General features: G+C 41.7%; 1 long non-coding RNA gene and 1 other non-coding gene across 2 annotated transcripts; one reads left to right on the forward strand and one right to left on the reverse strand.

The window, feature by feature from the left end:
- Nucleotides 1-1296: 1296 nt before the first annotated feature.
- LOC128456145 (uncharacterized) lies at nt 1297-3939 on the reverse strand. The gene is made up of 5 exons (XR_008341795.1): nt 3839-3939; nt 3248-3430; nt 2544-2628; nt 1725-1872; nt 1297-1488 (listed from the first exon to the last, which is right to left on the reverse strand). It is a non-coding gene; the product is annotated as an uncharacterized LOC128456145 (long non-coding RNA).
- Nucleotides 3940-7270: 3331 nt separating this feature from the next.
- trnal-caa (transfer RNA leucine (anticodon CAA)) lies at nt 7271-7381 on the forward strand. The gene is made up of 2 exons: nt 7271-7308; nt 7336-7381. It is a non-coding gene; the product is annotated as a tRNA-Leu (tRNA).
- The last annotated feature ends 10725 nt before the right edge of the window (nt 7382-18106 follow it).

An 18106-nucleotide genomic window follows, 5' to 3' on the forward strand; every position in this document is an offset into this window, starting at 1 on the left:
TATCTGAGGTTCCAGTCATTTATAGTCACAGCAGAGCACACAGGTCTGGTTGTCTAGGGACACCCATATCATATTGTTTAAGATGTGTAACATCAAGTTTGTGTATCAGTGCAAAATACATACCGTCATTAGTCAAGAGTTCACTCTCTTGTTTACACTAAATTTAGGTGACCCAGATGTTTCACAATGCATCTGATATGGTCTTATGAGAAACATTCTTAACATTAAAGAAATCAACACAGAGGATAGCAGTAGATGTTTGACTCAAATCACTAGCTGGTAATCAGCAGCCTGACTTTTTCAAACACATTAATACCACAATGAATGAGGCAGGGGTTATCTATCAGAAATCATTTCTGGGACATTAATTTAAAAGATCTCCAGTATAAGTAAATGTGTTTTAAAATTGGTTTACATCCAAGTGAGAGGCTGTCCCATCACATGGATTTAAGACATATATATTGTTTGTATAAGCTGTCCCTCAGTTAAGTACTTGCACTTCTTGAAAAGCTCTATATAAATAAGATGTATTATTGTTTATACATTGCTTTATACATGTTTTCCTAAAAGTCACTGTAGATACAGAAACAACAGTATGGTTCAGGTGACAGTGAGTGGAATGTGAAGGTAATTCCAATGAGCTCAAGAGAAACCTAATGTGACGATATAGTTGATTTCTGATAGATAATCCCTGCCTCATTCATTGTGGTATTAATGTGTTTGAAAAAGTCAGGCTGCTGATTACCAGCTAATGATTTGAGTCAAACATCTACTGCTATCCTCTGTGTTCATTTCTTTAATGTTAAGAATGTTTCTCATAAGACCTTATCAGATTGCATTGTGAAACATCTGGGTCACCTAAATTTAGTGTAAACAAGAGAGTGAACTCTTGACTAATGACGGTATGTATTTTGCACTGATACACAAACTTGATGTTACACATCTTAAACAATATGATATGGGTGTCCCTGGACAACCAGACCTGTGTGCTCTGCTGTGACTATAAATGACTGGAACCTCAGATAAAGAAAGTTATTTTCTGACTTTCATAACTGAGGCATTCTCTACAGAATGTAATGTGCCCATTCTACTTCAGATCCATTGGATCATTGTGTGTTTATGTTGCTTAAAGCAGAGCATTCACTGCTTTAATGTAATCAGCATCTTATCTGACAATATCATGGTGTAGAAGTGCAAGGAAATAGCAATATGTTATGATCAATGTCATTTATTGTGCACAAACATTACATTAAGGCATCTGCTGGAAATGTTATGATCAACAATTCTCATGCAAACAAGACTTAAAAAACTACACAAATAGTGTTTTGGAGAGGGGGGTTTCAGAGGGAGGGGGCAGCTCTGGAGAAAGGTCTGTCAATCCAGGTCTGCTGCTTGGTGTGATGGAGACATGAGGTTAGCATCAGGAGCGGAGGTTGCAGGAGGGACCGTGGAGCTGAGGCACACCTGTACTGCTTCTCTTGAGAAGAACTGAAGGACACACAAACAAACCATAGTGTTAAATTATGAAGATGGTTCCCTCTGATTTTTTGGTTTTAAACATAAACGTCACACAGGCCGCTAAAAACTAAAAATGCTGAAGCTAACAGCTACCCAACAGCAAGCTAATGCCTTCCTAAGGCTGCCAGGGAGTAGCAAGAGTAGCCTTGTAGCAAGAGAGTGTAGCTAATCACAGCCCTCACAGTTCTTCATCAGTGGAGAAGTACCTCGCCATGTTTTCATCTTCAGAGGAGTCATCTAAAGACTGTGCTGCTGTTCCGGAATATGTCAGGACCGCTGCAGCCTGCTGGGCTTGAACTCTGAGCACGCAGAGTAGGCCCTCACGTCCCGTCTCAGAAAATGCATCAGTCCTTCCTGAGAATATATGATAAAAAACAAAACGTCTCAATAGTGCGTTTGTACGTGTGTATGTATACATACGTACACACGTACAGGGCTTTCTTTTCTACAGAAATATTTTTCCTGAGTTGATGTCTCTGCTTATGCCATCTAGAATGTGAAACAAAATATATTTTGGCATAACTGTATGTTTTCGGATTGTCTAACTGTGTATTTGTGTTAAAGTCAAAAGGTCAAGGCCACACTGACCTCATCTTATGGTTTCAGTTGTCAAGAGACACAGTGTCATTTATACGAGAGAAAATATGTAGAAATATGTAGACGGACACTGCACTGGTTAGCGGAGTCATACAACGCAGTGCGGTAATTCTAGTGTAGTTTTTTTTTAATAAATGGGTTATCTTTTTTACAATCTACAAAAAGTTATCTATACATTTTGTCACAGAATGTTACACAAATAAATTGGCATTAAAGTTGGCATCTTGCTGTCTGGCCAGTCTGACGATGCAGCTGAAGCGTCCATCAAGGGTGTTCTGCAGGTAATTTGGATTGTTTGTTTCTTGTGAAGAGGAGAATAACATGAATTCATACCAATATCAGTTTACAATCAAACCTTTTTGTGTTAACCTTGTGTAAACAGAGTCAAAGGACATTGTACAACAATGACACACATTTTTCAACAGTACCTGTCGTTCACTACTGAACTTCTGACACCCATTACTGGACTGTGTCTTCCTGTAGAGTGGTGATGTTCTCAACGTTCTTTTCAGTCTGTCAAAACAAAATTAGAGTTACAAATGTTAATGCCCCACAACCCATTGCAGATACGGTTGTATTTGCACACCACATCGGATCAAAACAAAACTGCAGTCTGGGAAACAAGCAGTTTTGGTAGATATAAGGGAAATGCTAATATTTCTGCATGAAACATATTCAGTCCCTTAAGCAAAAATAACAATGATGGCAGGCCGCAACCTCGATGCCTTCGTCTACTTTGCTTACAGACTAGTTTGCGGAGTCTCGTGCTGCCGCCCACTGACCGATACATTATCGCTCTTTTCTGAAACTAATGAAGGCAAATTCACACATGTAGACAGAAATAATCAGTATAAATTAAAAGGTGTAAATATTGCTAACATTATGTCTGATGGGGGTCATCATTATACATAACAGAGGAAAACTTTGCACATGTATTCCTTAAATTTACTTGCCTTCCTGTGGAAAAAGTTGTTTTCCCAGTTAAACAATCACAGCAGGGAAGCATGATTGACCAAAATTCTTTCAGTGTGATATAAACTTGTATTTCAGCAAGCGTACTTTGGGGATGTAATAAAATGTATATTTAGCACATTATATAAAATGGTGTTTTTGGTATGTAACTTAAAAGTACCTCTTTAATGGTAGGATCATTTCTCTCCCTCATCTTCCTCGTGGTACGTGGATGATGGTAGTGGGCTCAACCCGGCTTCTCTTTCTCTCCAGGCTGCCCTTCCTGCTCTTCATCAAGCAAAACAAACCGTTCGGTCCAAGTTGTTGACGTTAATGAAGATCCTGTAGCTTCACTGGGATCCTCCTTGATTAAAAAACAGAACATAGCAATTGTTTTATAAAATGAATCGCAACTCCATAACATGGAAACATTATTGTCATAGTGCATACTATACATTAAACCAAATTGACCTGATATTGTGGAGTAATAGTAGAGAAATACACTCCTTATTAATCTAAAGCATTCATAAATCAAATTCATGTTTATATTTATATTGTAGCGTCCCTCAATGATGAGCTAAGCGTCTTGAACTGGTTTCAACAACAATGTATTCACCTCCCAGGTAGCACAGGCTACCGTGGGCTGAAGCATGTGGCTAACAATGGCGTATTAGCTGATGAACAGCGTCCATAGTGTGGATTGACAGACTCTCTCCGCACTCGGACTGTAAACCTAGATCGTAACGATCTTTAAAAACAATAAACTACTTACCTGACAGAAGGAAGATGACATCGTGGTCTTCCAAGCGCGCCGTGTTTATGACGTAGCGCTTAGTTAAAGGACTGGTTGTTTACAAATAGGGTTTTTACGACAGCCACACGTCATGTCCGCTCGCGCACTCGGTCCGGTCGCGCACTCGGGCCGGCCTCGGTATGAACAGACTCGCAGGTTCCTTCTCATTAGAGATGTAATCTAGCCTCAAATATTACTATTATATAACATGAATAACATTCTCGATCACTGAAGGACACCACACAGGGACTGTGATTTAAACACCACGCTGCGCCGTGGTGGCATGGCAACCGTCATAGCAACGATAAAAACATGCGTGATAACTATTAAAATATTTATCATAAGCACGAACTGGCTGAAGACTGTGGAAGCAAAGAGCACATTTCTCGCTAGAAATGGTGTCAGAATGTATTTTTATGCCCAAACTAAGTTACAAAATTATATTTTTATCTGAAAAAACAAGGAATCTCCACCATGTTTTCCTCTCCGCAGACGGGAGCTTGAGAGTCACGTGACGTGAGAACACGCCAATGCAAAACAATGGGAGGACTAAATGTTACCATCTCACAATCTGAGAGGCCAGATTGTGAGATGGTAACGTCGTTCCAAGTGGACCAACGTTGCCATTGAACGTTTTCTGATGAGACTGGGTTGGGTGAAGAGCTCAAGTCTCAAGGCCTAATTATACTCCTGCGACTGCAACCGCGGAAGGCCACGCAGCTGCATCGACGGACTCGTTTTGGTTTATGCTTCACTCACGTGTTGCGCATGTTGCAACGCAATTCACCGCCAGAACACTAGGCGGAGTAACGTTTTGTTTCGAAAACAAAACACACAAAGAAGAGACGTCTTCTTCTTCGTCGAATCTTTATTTACATCGCCACTCCGGCTCCTAATAGCCTATTTCTGGCAGACAAATCGGCCAGTCAGTGACGGGTTATACAAGTGGTCATACTTTCGGATCTCTTCTGCCAAGTGCTCTTCTATTTGTTCCATATTCGTTCTTCTAAATCTTCCGTGATTTCCGCGTATTGTGGGGCATGAAACCGGAAACTAGACTCCGGACGGGATGTAGTAAGCAGACCAATCACAAGCCTTGCGGGCTGCGTGAGGCTCGCGTCGTTTTGTTGTGTAGTTAGAAAAATTGGCGGACGCACGCAAGCCCGCAGAGGGCACAAAAGGGGCGTGTTGCGTGTCTTGCGTGCATGCGTGCGTCCGTGCAACACGAGTATAATTCGGCCTTTAGTCACTGCCCGTGTCTCTGAGCGAGTGTGTGACGGAGCGCAGGGGCTGTGTGTGCGTGTAGCTCAGTTGACCAATCCTGCTCGAGACTGAGGTTAGGCCCGCCTTTCTCATTAGCATAAGGACACTGAAATGTGGAAATAAATAAATGTGGAAATAAATAAAAGTTGGAATAAAAGTGGAAATAAATAAATAAATGTGGAAATAAGTTTAAGACATTGATTTATTTAATTCTGCATTTATTTCCACATTTATTTATTTATTTCCACATTTATTCCAACTTTTATTTTTCGATTTCAGTGTCCTTATGCTAATGAGAAAGGCGGGCCTAACCTCAGTCTCGAGCAGGATTGGTCAACTGAGCTACACACACACAGCCCCTGCGCTGCTCCACACACTCGCTCAGAGACACGGGCATTGACTGAGACTTGAGCTCTTCACCGTGAAACAGCCAGTTAGTGACTTTGTAGAACAGTGGAAACAGTGAAAACACAGAGTTTCTCTGGTCACATCTGCTCAGAGATCAGCTGCTTCATGATCAGAGCAGAAGCTGCAGGTGGTTTGTAACGAGCTGGAGTTTCTGTTTCCTTCTCCTCTCGGCTCGCTCCTTGTGCTCAGTACAACACGAGACGTGACGCTCACAGTCAGGACTACTGACAGCTAAATCATCCCAATAAAAAATAACCTTAACTAACCCTCTGAACTTGAACTAGTTCATTTTAAGTGTGAACTGGCTCAACGCTGCAAACAGCTACTGGACACCAGTCAGCATTGAGAGGCAGACGTAGGGCTGGATCATTACACTCGTGTGACCAATCCTGCTCGAGACTGTGGTTAGGCCCGCCTTTCTCATTAGCATAAGGACACTGCAAATGAAAAGGAAATGTATCAGGGAATAAATAAATGTGCAAATATATTTAAGACATTTATTTTGACATTTCTTTTGGTATTAACATATTTATTTATTTATTTCTGTATTAATTAATTAATTTCCTTTTTTATTTATTTATTTATTTCTGTATTTATTTATACATTTATTTATTTATTCATTTTTACTTATGTCATGTATGGTCCTCCATACACACCAACCTTCCATAATCAAGCCACTAAATAAAAAAGCTTACACTTACAAACGAAATATTTGAATTATGGAGAAAAAAATTAAAACTATTCTTTATCTATATGAAGCATATCAGCGGAAAGATGGTCGAGACTTTCAACTGATGTTTTCAGGTTTATTTGAAACCTCCGTAGACAACATCGTAAGAGCTTGTGCCTCTGCGGAGGGTCGTTAAAATATAAAATATTTAACCTTTCCTATGTGAACTTAAGATTCATAACAGTAAGTCCGCGTCTTTACAGGAACTTCACCTTGTAAAAAAAACTCTGTTTTTCCGAGATAATTATCTCAGAAAAACCCGAACTTTCATAGATATATAAAGAAAGAAGCCATTCTTCTTTGTAATATAATTTGTTTGTTCCCTTTGCACCATATTGTTTGGTTTTAACAAGTGTCAGTCCTGAACTCTGATTTTTTATTATTTATTAGAAAGGACATTGCTTGTAAGATTTGTATTTTGCAATAAAGTAGCCCAAAAAAAATGATGTGGCTACTTTGCCTTTCCGGTCTTACTTCTTCTTTGGATGTTAATTGGTGCATAATAAACTAATATTCCCCGTAGAGCCTCCTGGTGTCAGTCAATGCAGCTACCTGAAATGATGCAGAACGTCTGTTGAAAAAAATATGATCTCTTTGTGTCCATTAACTTTAATGTCGTGTTTCCTTGTAGCAAATTAAACGTCTTTATGGTTGTATGAATATATTTTGTGTTTGTCCTGTCTTCTGAGCTTCCGCGGCCCCTGCGGTTTTAACCATCGCTTGACCACATTCAGTCTGCGGGTCCGTTACATAAACTGTATATGGCCCGATCCTGCTTTAGATTCTAGGATCGTACGAACGAACCGAAACTATGATCTCTTTTTATATAGTCAACACGAGAAAAACACTTAGAAACACATTTTGCGTTAAATCACGAACTCGATCGTTGTACAGATTCGTGTGTTGCTTTCCCTAATTGCGTTAGTTCGGTAATTCATGAGTATCCAGCGATGAGTCAACGTAATTTCTGTTTGTACAAATAGGTAATTTTGAATAAGGATTATACAGTTGTCAGGATGGCCGAGCGGTCTAAGGCGCCAGACTCAAGGATAAAACCTTCCGGTACTCACGGGATTTCTGGTCTCCGAATGGAGGCGTGGGTTCGAATCCCACTTCTGACAATATCTTTTACCGTGGGAGCATTGACCAACATACAGTGTTTTCTTCTTGACACGTTGATTCAGAGCTAAGAATTCACGCAATATTATCTTCAACTTGTATTTACGATGTCGTTTTTAGGTAAACTGTGCAATACTTTATTTGTACGCGCAATTTCAACATGTTTTATGTTCCTATACTCTCTATTTACACTGCTGATATGGAAAAATTATATCAGGCTTTAAAAAAAAAATCTAATAAAAGAATATATTAAATAGTTTATTTAAAAGCTGACGTGACGTTTATCAATATCAATTAATCAAATGTGAGCTCTTAAAAGAAAAACTAATGTCTACTCAATAGGCTGAAGTTCCATGATTTGAACCTCACACTGCTGAGGACAGTTATTACTGCTGTTATTATCAAACAAATATATAAACACAATATCAAAATAAGGAAATAGAATAAAGTCAAAAATAAACATGACGAAAATTTAAAAAATACCAATAACATATACTATGTAAATAGTAAATGTAGAATTGCACAAACAATCAAATATTACACAGTTTAAATATCCGCAAAGGATCTACACAGACACTTATTAAGAGACATCGCAATAATTATATACTATATTATATCATATGTCAACACACTGTATATACATTACTCTTTTTAATGCTCGGTCATCTCCAGAGGTTGTACCCAGCTGTCTATAAGCCACTGGATTGGCTTTAGTTATTTGGAAACGTTTCACTTTTCATTTAAGAGGCGACTTCAGTTCTGATGGACTCATGGGAAGTTGAATTAAACACCAGTTACAGATTAATCTCCTGGATAAACCATCTGTTATCGTACTAGTTTTTTAAGAAGAGCATCAATGAATTAGTTTGGGTTGCAACGTTTGTAATAAGTGATGTACTCTGAACTACAGGAGAAGCAGCGCCTCCTGCTGGTTCAGAAAGATTACAGCACCTGGTGTCACATCCAACCAGACTTGAAGCTGCTCAGCTTTCTGAATAATATGACTTTCCATAAAAATAATCCTTATAGAGGGCAAAGCACCAATAACACTCCCTGCGATTCTTCTCTGCTGATCATAGACATGATCGTTTTGTGTCCATCGGATAAGATTTTTTTTTCTTCTGGTAGATAATTTTTCGTGGTTGTTTTGAATTATAATTTTGTGCTCCTGTTGTTGTCTTTAGTAGCTTTGTGCAGTTGTATTTGCCCCATAGTGCGGAACTTATTTATCCCGACCCCAGTGAACGCCCCACGCCAGAGGCCGCCCAGTCATTACTTGAATGCCTTCTCAATTATTTTGTTTTTTAAAAGTCCTGATTTCAGAATTACAGAAGCATCAGCGCCCTCTGTTGATTTGAGATTGGGGATTAAAAAGTTTACAGCACCTATATTCCCAGGGGGTCTCCTGTCAGGAACCAGGCACGACCTTGCCTAGCTTTTGTCAGGCGTGTTGGTTAATCCTAAATATGAGAAGATGAGCCAAACTCGGTTTGTTCAATCAAGTATTTATTTAGGAAGCATGAAAGGTATCAATCAGCAAAGCAATGGGCATCCAACAAGTCGCATCAGAACATGAGACCCATCAAAACGCATCAAACAGTCGGCGTCTGTCTATTTTATAACAGTAGATCTTGGTTATTCCTCCTCGAAAGTGCGCAGACGTAGGCCATCCTCTTGGTATTGGAATGAGGAAGTGACAAGGAGCCACTCCTAAGGCCTTGACACAGCTGATGGCATGTTGGCCAATGGTGTTGACAATCGGAGAAAAGATTATTGTGTTCTTGCTATATCAAAACAATGTTCTGTTTGTACAGACATTCAAAACAATTTAACCAAAACAACGAAACACATTCTGGCGCTCACACATTCTAATTTCAAGATTAAACAGTAGGAAGTAAAAGGTTATTATTAATCATATGTGTGAAGGCCATTTATCTGTGTAGCGTTAGACATCTCTGCAGCAGTCTATCGTTTGACAGTCACCAGAGTGGTCAGCTAGTAGCTTCCAGTAGCTAACATTCACGGGGGAAAAAGCACAGCACACCTGCGTCTCTCTGGTCTGTGAACTCAAGAGACCGTTTATTCTGCACATGCACACAACAGCATCCCGATGCGTTCAGGCACAACAGGTTCTTATTTGACATCACTGCATGGGCTATTTAACATGACATTGCTACTCATATTATCAAATATGCTCAAAACTCCCACTCAAAGACATGTGTATAGCTCTCTATAGTGGTAAATAAAAACCAAAAATTCATAACTCCAGAATAAAACATTTTGCATACTGACAGTGATCTAAAAACTTCAAAACATTTACATCTGCCAGTTCACATTACTCTCCAAACAAATACCCCTTGAAACTCTCAAACTTAGCCTTTGTCACTGGCTTGGTAAGGACATCAGCTACCATGTTTGCAGTAGGACAGTATTCTATAGATATTTGCCCTTCTGCGTGTGTAGACCGTACAAAGTGATGCTTTATATCAATGTGTTTGCTTCTCTGTCTGCATACTGGGTTCTTAGATAAAGCTATCGCCCCCTGGTTGTCCTCGTATATCTTTTTTTTTACACATCTTTTTATTGTTGTTTTTTTTTTGTTCACATACGGCAATAATTCACACATACAGTGTATACAAAAAATGTTATAGGTAGAGAATAGCAGTAGGATGTCCTACACAATATATGATATTAACAAAGAGCTTAAACTGAGCCAGAACGGACTTAACCACAATTAACCCTTGACCCTTCCCACCCACTGACAAGAAAAAAGCAAAATAAATACATAATTAAACCAAAACATACTTTACATTACATAGAAAAGAAAAAGAAAAAAGAAAAAAAAAGAAATTAGTTGTTGAGATAATAGAGTAGTAAATAGTACAGAGTTTGGGGGGGGGGGGGGGGCATCTAGTCACTTTCAGGGTGAATAATAGTGCTGTTTAAGTACTCTAAGAAAGGCTGCCAGGTTTTGTTAAAAGCATTATCAGAACCCGACAGAGAGAATCTAACCTTCTCAAGTTTGATATAAAGAAGGATCTCCCTAAGCCAGCTATTATGTGAAGGTGGAGCAACTTGTTTCCATTTAAACAAAATAAGGCGTCTGGCCAGTAGAGTAGTAAAGGCCAGTACCCGGCGTTTCGATGCAGGGAGGCAAAGTGTCATAAGTGGAGGCAGGCCAAACAGGGCCGTGTAGGCTCAGGGTTAAGATCCACTTCAAGCACTGTTGAAAGTGTATCAAAAATTTGGCACCAAAAGCTGGTGAGAATCGAACAGGACCAAAACATATGTGTGTGATTAGCAGGCGACTGCTTACATCTATTACAACTGTCACTGGTGCCTGGGTAAATCCTCGCCAATCGTACGTTTGTGTAGTGCACTCTGAAAAGAACTTTACACTGTAATAAGCTGTGCCTGGCACATATAGAGGACGTGTGAACTAGCTTAAGGATTTGGTCCCATTGGTCGTCTGAAACTGGAACTCCTATCTCCTGCTCCCAGGTCTGCTTCAGACGAGCCGTTTGGTCAGGGTTGAGGGAGTCAATAGAATTGTAAATCACAGAAATGGAGCGCTTTTGAGCGGGATCAAGGGCGAGCAAAGAGTCAATCAGAGACCCGGGCGGGTGGTTGGGGAAGTGTGGATAGGCAGTTTGGACAAAATGCCTGACTTGAAGGAAACGAAAAAAATGAGAGTGAGGTAATTCAAACCTGGCTGCGAGCTCTGTAAAATCAGTAAATGTATTTTCTTTGTAAAGGTCTTTAACATATAATAAACCTTTGTTTCGCCAGATAGTAAAGGTAGGGTCAAATGAGGAGGGAGGGAATAGATGGTTTTTAACAACCGGGGCTAAAGTTGAAGGTTCATTCAAGCCATAATGTTTACGAAATTGATTCCAGATTTTCAGCGAGTTAGTAACAACAGGGTTCTGTGAGATGTTATGGATCTTGAGGGGGAGCCGCGCGGTAAGGAGGGACGGTAAGGAAAACTTTGAGGGCCGTAGTTCTGTCAGAGCCCATGATGGGCCTGGGTCGGCTCCTCTGTCAAGCCAATGACCGATTTTATTAATATTGCATGCCCAGTAGTATTGGATAGGATTGGGCAGTGCAAGACCGCCCTGCTTTTTGGAGAGTTGTAGAACAGCTTTTCTAGTACGGGGCGGCTTATTCAACCACAGAAACGACGAAATTGTCTGTTCCAGTTGCTTAAAGAAGGACCGTCCAATAAAGATCGGAATGTGTTGGAACAAATAAAGAAATTTGGGGAGAATCACCATCTTAACCAGATTAACTCTGCCAGTTAGGGAGGGAGGGAGGGAGGACCAACGAGTCAGATCTAGCTTGCACTTGTCAAGGAGAGGGCGACATTTTTTATTAAAAAGGTCCTTGAAAGATGCAGTCACAAATATGCCGAGATATCGAAACCCCTCTGAAACAACTCTAAATGGGAAAGAGGATGGCGGCATCTTCTTAGACAGTTCATTTATTGGAAGAAGTTCACTTTTATTAAAATTTAACTTGTAACCAGAGTATCTGCCAAATTGGGTTAAAATGTCTGAGATAACAGGGACGGATGAGGCTGGGTTAGACACATATAATAACAAATCGTCGGCATAAAGGGACAGCTTGTGGGTGACATCATTTCTGGTGATGCCCTCAACTCGCCCCTCCCCCCGAAGCCAGATCGCCAACGGCTCGATAGCCAGAGCAAATAGGAGGGGGGAGAGGGGGCATCCCTGTCTGGTGCCTCGACAGAGGGCAAAAGGGGGCGACCTCAAACCGTTTGTAAGGATATGGGCAGTTGGAGAGTCATAAAGCAGTCTAATCCATGCAATAAAGTCGGAGCCGAAACCAAATTTAGACAGGACGAAGTACAGATACTTCCACTCAACCCTGTCAAACGCTTTCTCAGCGAAAGAAAGAAATTACCACCTCAGGTGTGACAGGATTGGGGGAGCCAATAATGTTGAGAAGTCTCCTGGTGTTGGACGAAGAGCTCCTTCCGGCCATGAACCCAGTCTGGTCTGTAGAAATTAGGGTAGGTAGGGCTTGCTGCAGACGAGTGGCTAGAACCTTGGCAAGAATCTTTTGGTCCACATTTAAAAGTGAGATGGGCCTATAGTTACTACATTCAAGGGGTTCCTTCTCATTTTTTAATAAAAGAGAGATGTTGGCTTCTGATAGGGTTGGAGGCAATCTCCCACTATTAAAGGATTCGTTGTAGACATTAACCAAATGTGGGATTATTAGGGTTGAATATGTTCTGTAGAATTCTACTACAAACCCATCTGGGCCAGGGGATTTGCCGTTCTGTAGCTGCCCAATTGCCTCCCGCACTTCCGCCGCTGCAATCGGAGCGCCCAGTTTATCAGCCAGATTGCCATCAACTTTGGGATATGAGAGATCCTCCAGAGGATTGGGGTTCTTCCAGATTTCAGGCGAATACTCTGAAGTATACAGGTCAGAATAGAAATTCAAAAACGCATCATTTATCAATTTGGGGTCGGTAACTGCCGACCCCGATGGTAATTTTATCCTAGGGATCAGTCTCAAAAGAGCTGCGGTTCTAGCTTGATGGGCAAGAAGTTTGCCCGCCTTATCTCCCATTTCGAAATAGCGTTGCTTTTTTTTAAACAATTGTGTTTCAACCTTGGATGTTGACAGGCGGTCAAACTCAGCCTGGAGTTTAAGTCGTTGGTCATAAAGGGAGGGAGTAGGGGCGGCGGCATGTTGTTTGTCGATACTAACTAGTTGCTCCGAGAGCCAGACCACCCTTTCCACGTCTGCTTTTTTCTGCCAAGAGGCAAACGAGATTGCCTGTCCCCTCAGATAAGCTTTACACGCCTCCCAAAGAGTGCTTTTTGTGACGTCTGGGGTGTCATTCGTCTGAAAAAAATTAGTTATTTCCTCCTGAAAAAATGTTTTAAAATGTGAGTTATTCAATAAAAAGTGAGAAAGTTTCCACTGAGAATGTGGAGGACGGTGGTTTGGAAAGTTTATGACAGCGGACGTAGGAGCATGGTCCGAGATCACTATACTGTGATACTCTCCAGAGTTGACCCAATGCAGTAGCCTGTTATCGGCAAGAAAAAAATCGATTCTAGAATATGTACGATAGACATGGGAGAAGAATGAAAAGGCCTTAGTGGTTGGATTAAGAGATCTCCAAGGATCACACAGACCAAGCTGGTTCATAAAAGATTGGGGCCTAGCGGAGGACTTATCTACAACAGGATCTTGAATAAGGTTGAAATCGCCACCTATAATAGGGTAATGACTGTCCATGTCCGGGAGAGAAGAGAAAAGATGGGTTATGAATTTGTCATCATCCCACACAGGGGCATAGACACTCACTAAGATAACTGGGATGTCAAACAGCCTTGGGGGGGGGGGGGGGGAACAAAAAACAAAACAAACAAACACAAAAAGAAAAATGAAAAGAAAAAGAAAAGAAAAAAAACAAACATTCAAAACCCCTGTATAGTTTCCAGTTTCTTTATACTCACTTATCCCCATAACTTCTCCACTCCCGCTGGATTAAATGTAACCCAGATAATACAGAGGGTCCAACATTAACTCAAAAAAGTTTCAGTGCCTCCCATGTTATAAGGCATAAAACCAATTTACTCACACGTGGACACGAGCGTTTTAGACAAACGATCGTTTAGAGAAGGAGAGAGAGATAACAAAAACAAAAACAAAACAACCACACAGTATTATAGATAAAGCCGTGCGAGTTTTCCTGTTGTGTCGCCTCTACAGAACAGTAGGGGACGATATGACCTGGGAAGAAAAAACAAGGTTAGCGAGGCTGCATCTTCATATAACCAAAGAGAAAAATAAACCACAGATTTATCCGGACACACTGTGATATAACAGACAACTTCGTATTAAATGTTTAACTAATATTACCCCTACTGGAAAATGAAAAGTGTAATCAGTGACTTACGGTTGTGACGTGGCTAATCAAAACAAACCGAGGTAGACTCCATACTCAGCATCAGGTGGAGATTTACAAATGGTGAAAAAGTCCCAGTGTTCAGAAAGCATCCTAAGACACTAGAAAGAGTTCACAGTCACTGTGTGTTGAATGTTATCGTGTCGAGACACTCTTACCGGCTGGGCGAGTCATCCCGAGGCCCGTGTCGGTAATGTTGTAAGCGTTAGCCGCTAGTGATTAGCCCGTTCAACGATTGCGGAGCCGATCCGGTGATGCAGCCTCAGGAGGCGGACTGGTTCCCCGCGAAGGCAACGGCCTCCTCGGCCGAGGAGAAACGTTTCTTAGAGCCATCTTTCTTGGTGATTTGAAGCTTTGCAGGGTAGAGCAGAGCCGGCCGGAGGCCCAGGTTGTACAACTTGGCCATGACCTCGCGGTAGACCGCCCGCTGCTCTAAAACGTCGGGGCAGTAATTCTCGTAGATGCGGACCGGCGAGTCGCGGTACTTCAGGTCGTTCCTCCGTTTGCGGGCCTCCCGGACTATAAGCTCCTTGGTCTGGTGCCGGTGAGGGCACACAATCACGGGTCTGGGCCGGTCTCCCTGTCGCGGCTTAGCAGCTAGGGAGCGGTGGGCCCGGTCCAGCTCGGGTGGGGTTTGTAGCACCTGGTCTCCGAGTATCTCCATCAGGACGTCCGAGAAGAAGGACGTAGGTCGGGGACCTTCTATGGACTTAGGCAGGCCGACAATCCTGATGTTGTTGCGTCGGCTTCGTCCCTCCAGATCGATGTTTTTGTTTTTGAGTTTAGCACAAGCCTCTGGTAAGGTGGAGCATGATGCTTCAAGAGCTGGGATGCGTTCCTCAGTTAAATTAGCGTTGGACTCCAGACTCTCAATTCTTTCACCAAAGTCAGTCACTGTGGCCTGCACTGTGTCAAATTTAGCTTCGAGAGAGGCAAACGCCGACCTGAGCTCAGCGGACAGCGCCGCCGATATGGACTGGCGGTGCTCCTCCAGTAAGCTAGTCAGAGCAGGCATGCTAATCTGGTTAGCCATGACGGACGAGTCGTCTTTCGCGGTTTCTCTCTCTTTAGCCAGCCTGGTTCCGGAGGCCATGAAGCGTGGAGGATTTTATTCTAGGGATTCGGGCCGGGTTTGGGTTGTGAAAAGTTAAGTTTTTAGAAGTCAGTGCGGGAGAGCGCGACACGTGCGTCAACTCCATTCCCCTCTCCACCGGAAGTCCCCTCGTATATCTTGACTGGTACATGCTGGTTACTACTATCTATTCCTCTAAGTAGTTGTACAAGGTACATACTCTCTTGAGTAGTAGCTGCTAGTTCTGTACTCAGCTTCGCAGGTGGATAATGCCACCGTTGGCTGTTTTCTACTCTTCCAAGATATAACTGGACCATTCTCAGTTAAGCTGAAACAGTATCCACTTGTGCTTCTCCTATCATCTCTATCGGCTGCCCAATCAGCATCACTATATCCCTCCAGCTGTAGAAGGCTTCCCTCACATTTCTGATAGTGTAGTTCTTTATCTATAGTTCCCTTTAAATACCTCAGTAGGTGTTTTGCTGTAGCCCAATGCTGTTGTTTTGGTTCTGCTAGGTATTGAGATAATTTACTAACAACCCAGCTCAGGTCGGGTCTGGTACATGTCATAATGTATATCAAGCTGCCTATTATCTTTCTATATCCTGTTGAATCAATAACTTCACCCTCACTGTCAAAGTTTAACTTTTGCTCACATGGGGTGGATCTCGGTTTGCATTCGGACATTCCAAATTTTGATAATATCATTTCTTTGTGTCTCTTTTGAGTCATTTTGATCTCTCCCTCACTCTGTCTGAAATCGATACCCAGGAAGTGTTTAAGTGGACCCATATCTTTCATCTTAAACCTTCTCTTCAACATTTCTTTTACATCATGGAGTAAGGTGTTGTTACTCGCTGCTATGATTAAGTCATCTACCCATACTAACAGAATCACTTTCTCATTCTCAGATTTTCTGCTGTAGACACAATGATCATCATTTTGCACAAAACCATTCACTGTAAGGTGATCATGCAGTAACATGTTCCAGTTATGCCCGGACTGTTTTAAACCATACAATGACTTGTTGAGTTTACACACTAAGTGTTCCCCTGTTTTTGACTTGATCTCAAAACCTTCCAGTTGCTCCATATATACCTCACAGTCCATTGGAGCATGGAGGTAAACAGTTTTCACATCCATTTGGTGTAGGGTAAGATCCTCCTGTACAGCCACCTGCATTAATGTTCGCACAGAGGTCATGTTGACTGTTGGTGAAAAAGTCTCTTTATAGTCGATCCCTTCCACTTGACCATATCCCTTTGCGACATATCTGGCTTTACAGGTCTCAGATCCATCTGGGCTCTCTTTCACTGCATATACCCAGCGACCTCCCACTGCTTGTTTGCCTCTTGGCAGTGGAGTCAGAGTGAAAGTGTCATTCTCTGTCAAAGAGTTCATCTCCTCTTTCATCGCGTCAGCCCACATTTTTGACTTCTTAGAGTCTATTGCATCTTTAAGTGATTTAGGTACATCATAAGCCACTCTGTAGAAATAATCTACATTTTCACTTTCGTCATTATTACACTCAGCTTTATACTGGTAGTCCTTTAAGTATTCTGGAGCCTTTCGCTGTTTCGTAGGATATCTCTTTTCTCCCTCTTCTCTCTGAGTACTATCTGTCTGGGTCGGACCTGTCTCAGCAGTCTCCTCAACATTGGACTCTTTATTCTCCTCAGGCTGTCCCTGACCTTGGTTGACAATCTTCGGTGGTGTATCTCCATACCTCTCAATGTCTTTCCCCATGTCACAATCTGTCTGAGCCTGGCTATCTGCGTTACCTTTGGTGATGAATTTCACCAGCCTATGTTTTAGGACTTTTCCTGTCTCGGGATAATACACGTTATATGCTGGACTATATTTGTCATAGCCTACAAGGATGCCCTTATTGCATCTAGAGTCCAGCTTTTTCTTATCCTGCTTATATACGTAGCATTCAGAGCCAAATATTTTCATGTTAGACAGGTTAGGTGTTTTTCCTGTGAAAACACAGTAAGGTGTCTGCTCTAGCCGCTTACTGTAGCACCTGTTGCGAATTTGAGCTGCCATCTGTACAGCGTATGTTCATAATTGCTTTGGGAGGTTACTCTCCAATAGCATATATCGAGACATCTCAAATAAGGTTCTCCAACCTCTTTCGGCAATTCCATTCTGATGAGGTGAGTAGGGTGCACTCTTCTCATGCCTTATCCCGTTACTCCTAAGTAAATACTGGAACTCCTGCCCGGTAAACTCTGTACTGTTATCAGATCTGATACACTTTACCTTTCCATATAGAGCTACATCTGCTATGAATTTTTCTGTAGCTTTTGTCGTGTCACTCTTTGCTTTAATAAAGTATGGAAAAATCATCCCACTGTAATCATCAGTAAATGCTATTGCATATCTGTATACGTCTTTATCTGCTGGTTCTATAGGACCGCATAGGTCTGTGTGTACTAGCTCTAATACGGATGTAGCTTTAGCGTCTGCCTGTCTATTTCTGCTTTGTGTAAACTTGCCCTGTGTGCATATTTCACAGTTGTGATTGGACTTGTCATGTTTCCCTTTTATAGACATCCCTTCAACCACCTTTTCTTATTTAGCAACATCATCAAAATAGCAATGACCAAGTATCCTATGCCACGTTTGAATGTCATGACAACCATACACTTCATCAACATTTTCATCCTCTACTGTGCTAAGGTAATACAACCTACC

The sequence above is a fragment of the Pleuronectes platessa genome, chromosome 14, assembly GCF_947347685.1.
Source record: "Pleuronectes platessa chromosome 14, fPlePla1.1, whole genome shotgun sequence".
Taxonomy (NCBI): Eukaryota; Metazoa; Chordata; class Actinopteri; order Pleuronectiformes; family Pleuronectidae; genus Pleuronectes; species Pleuronectes platessa.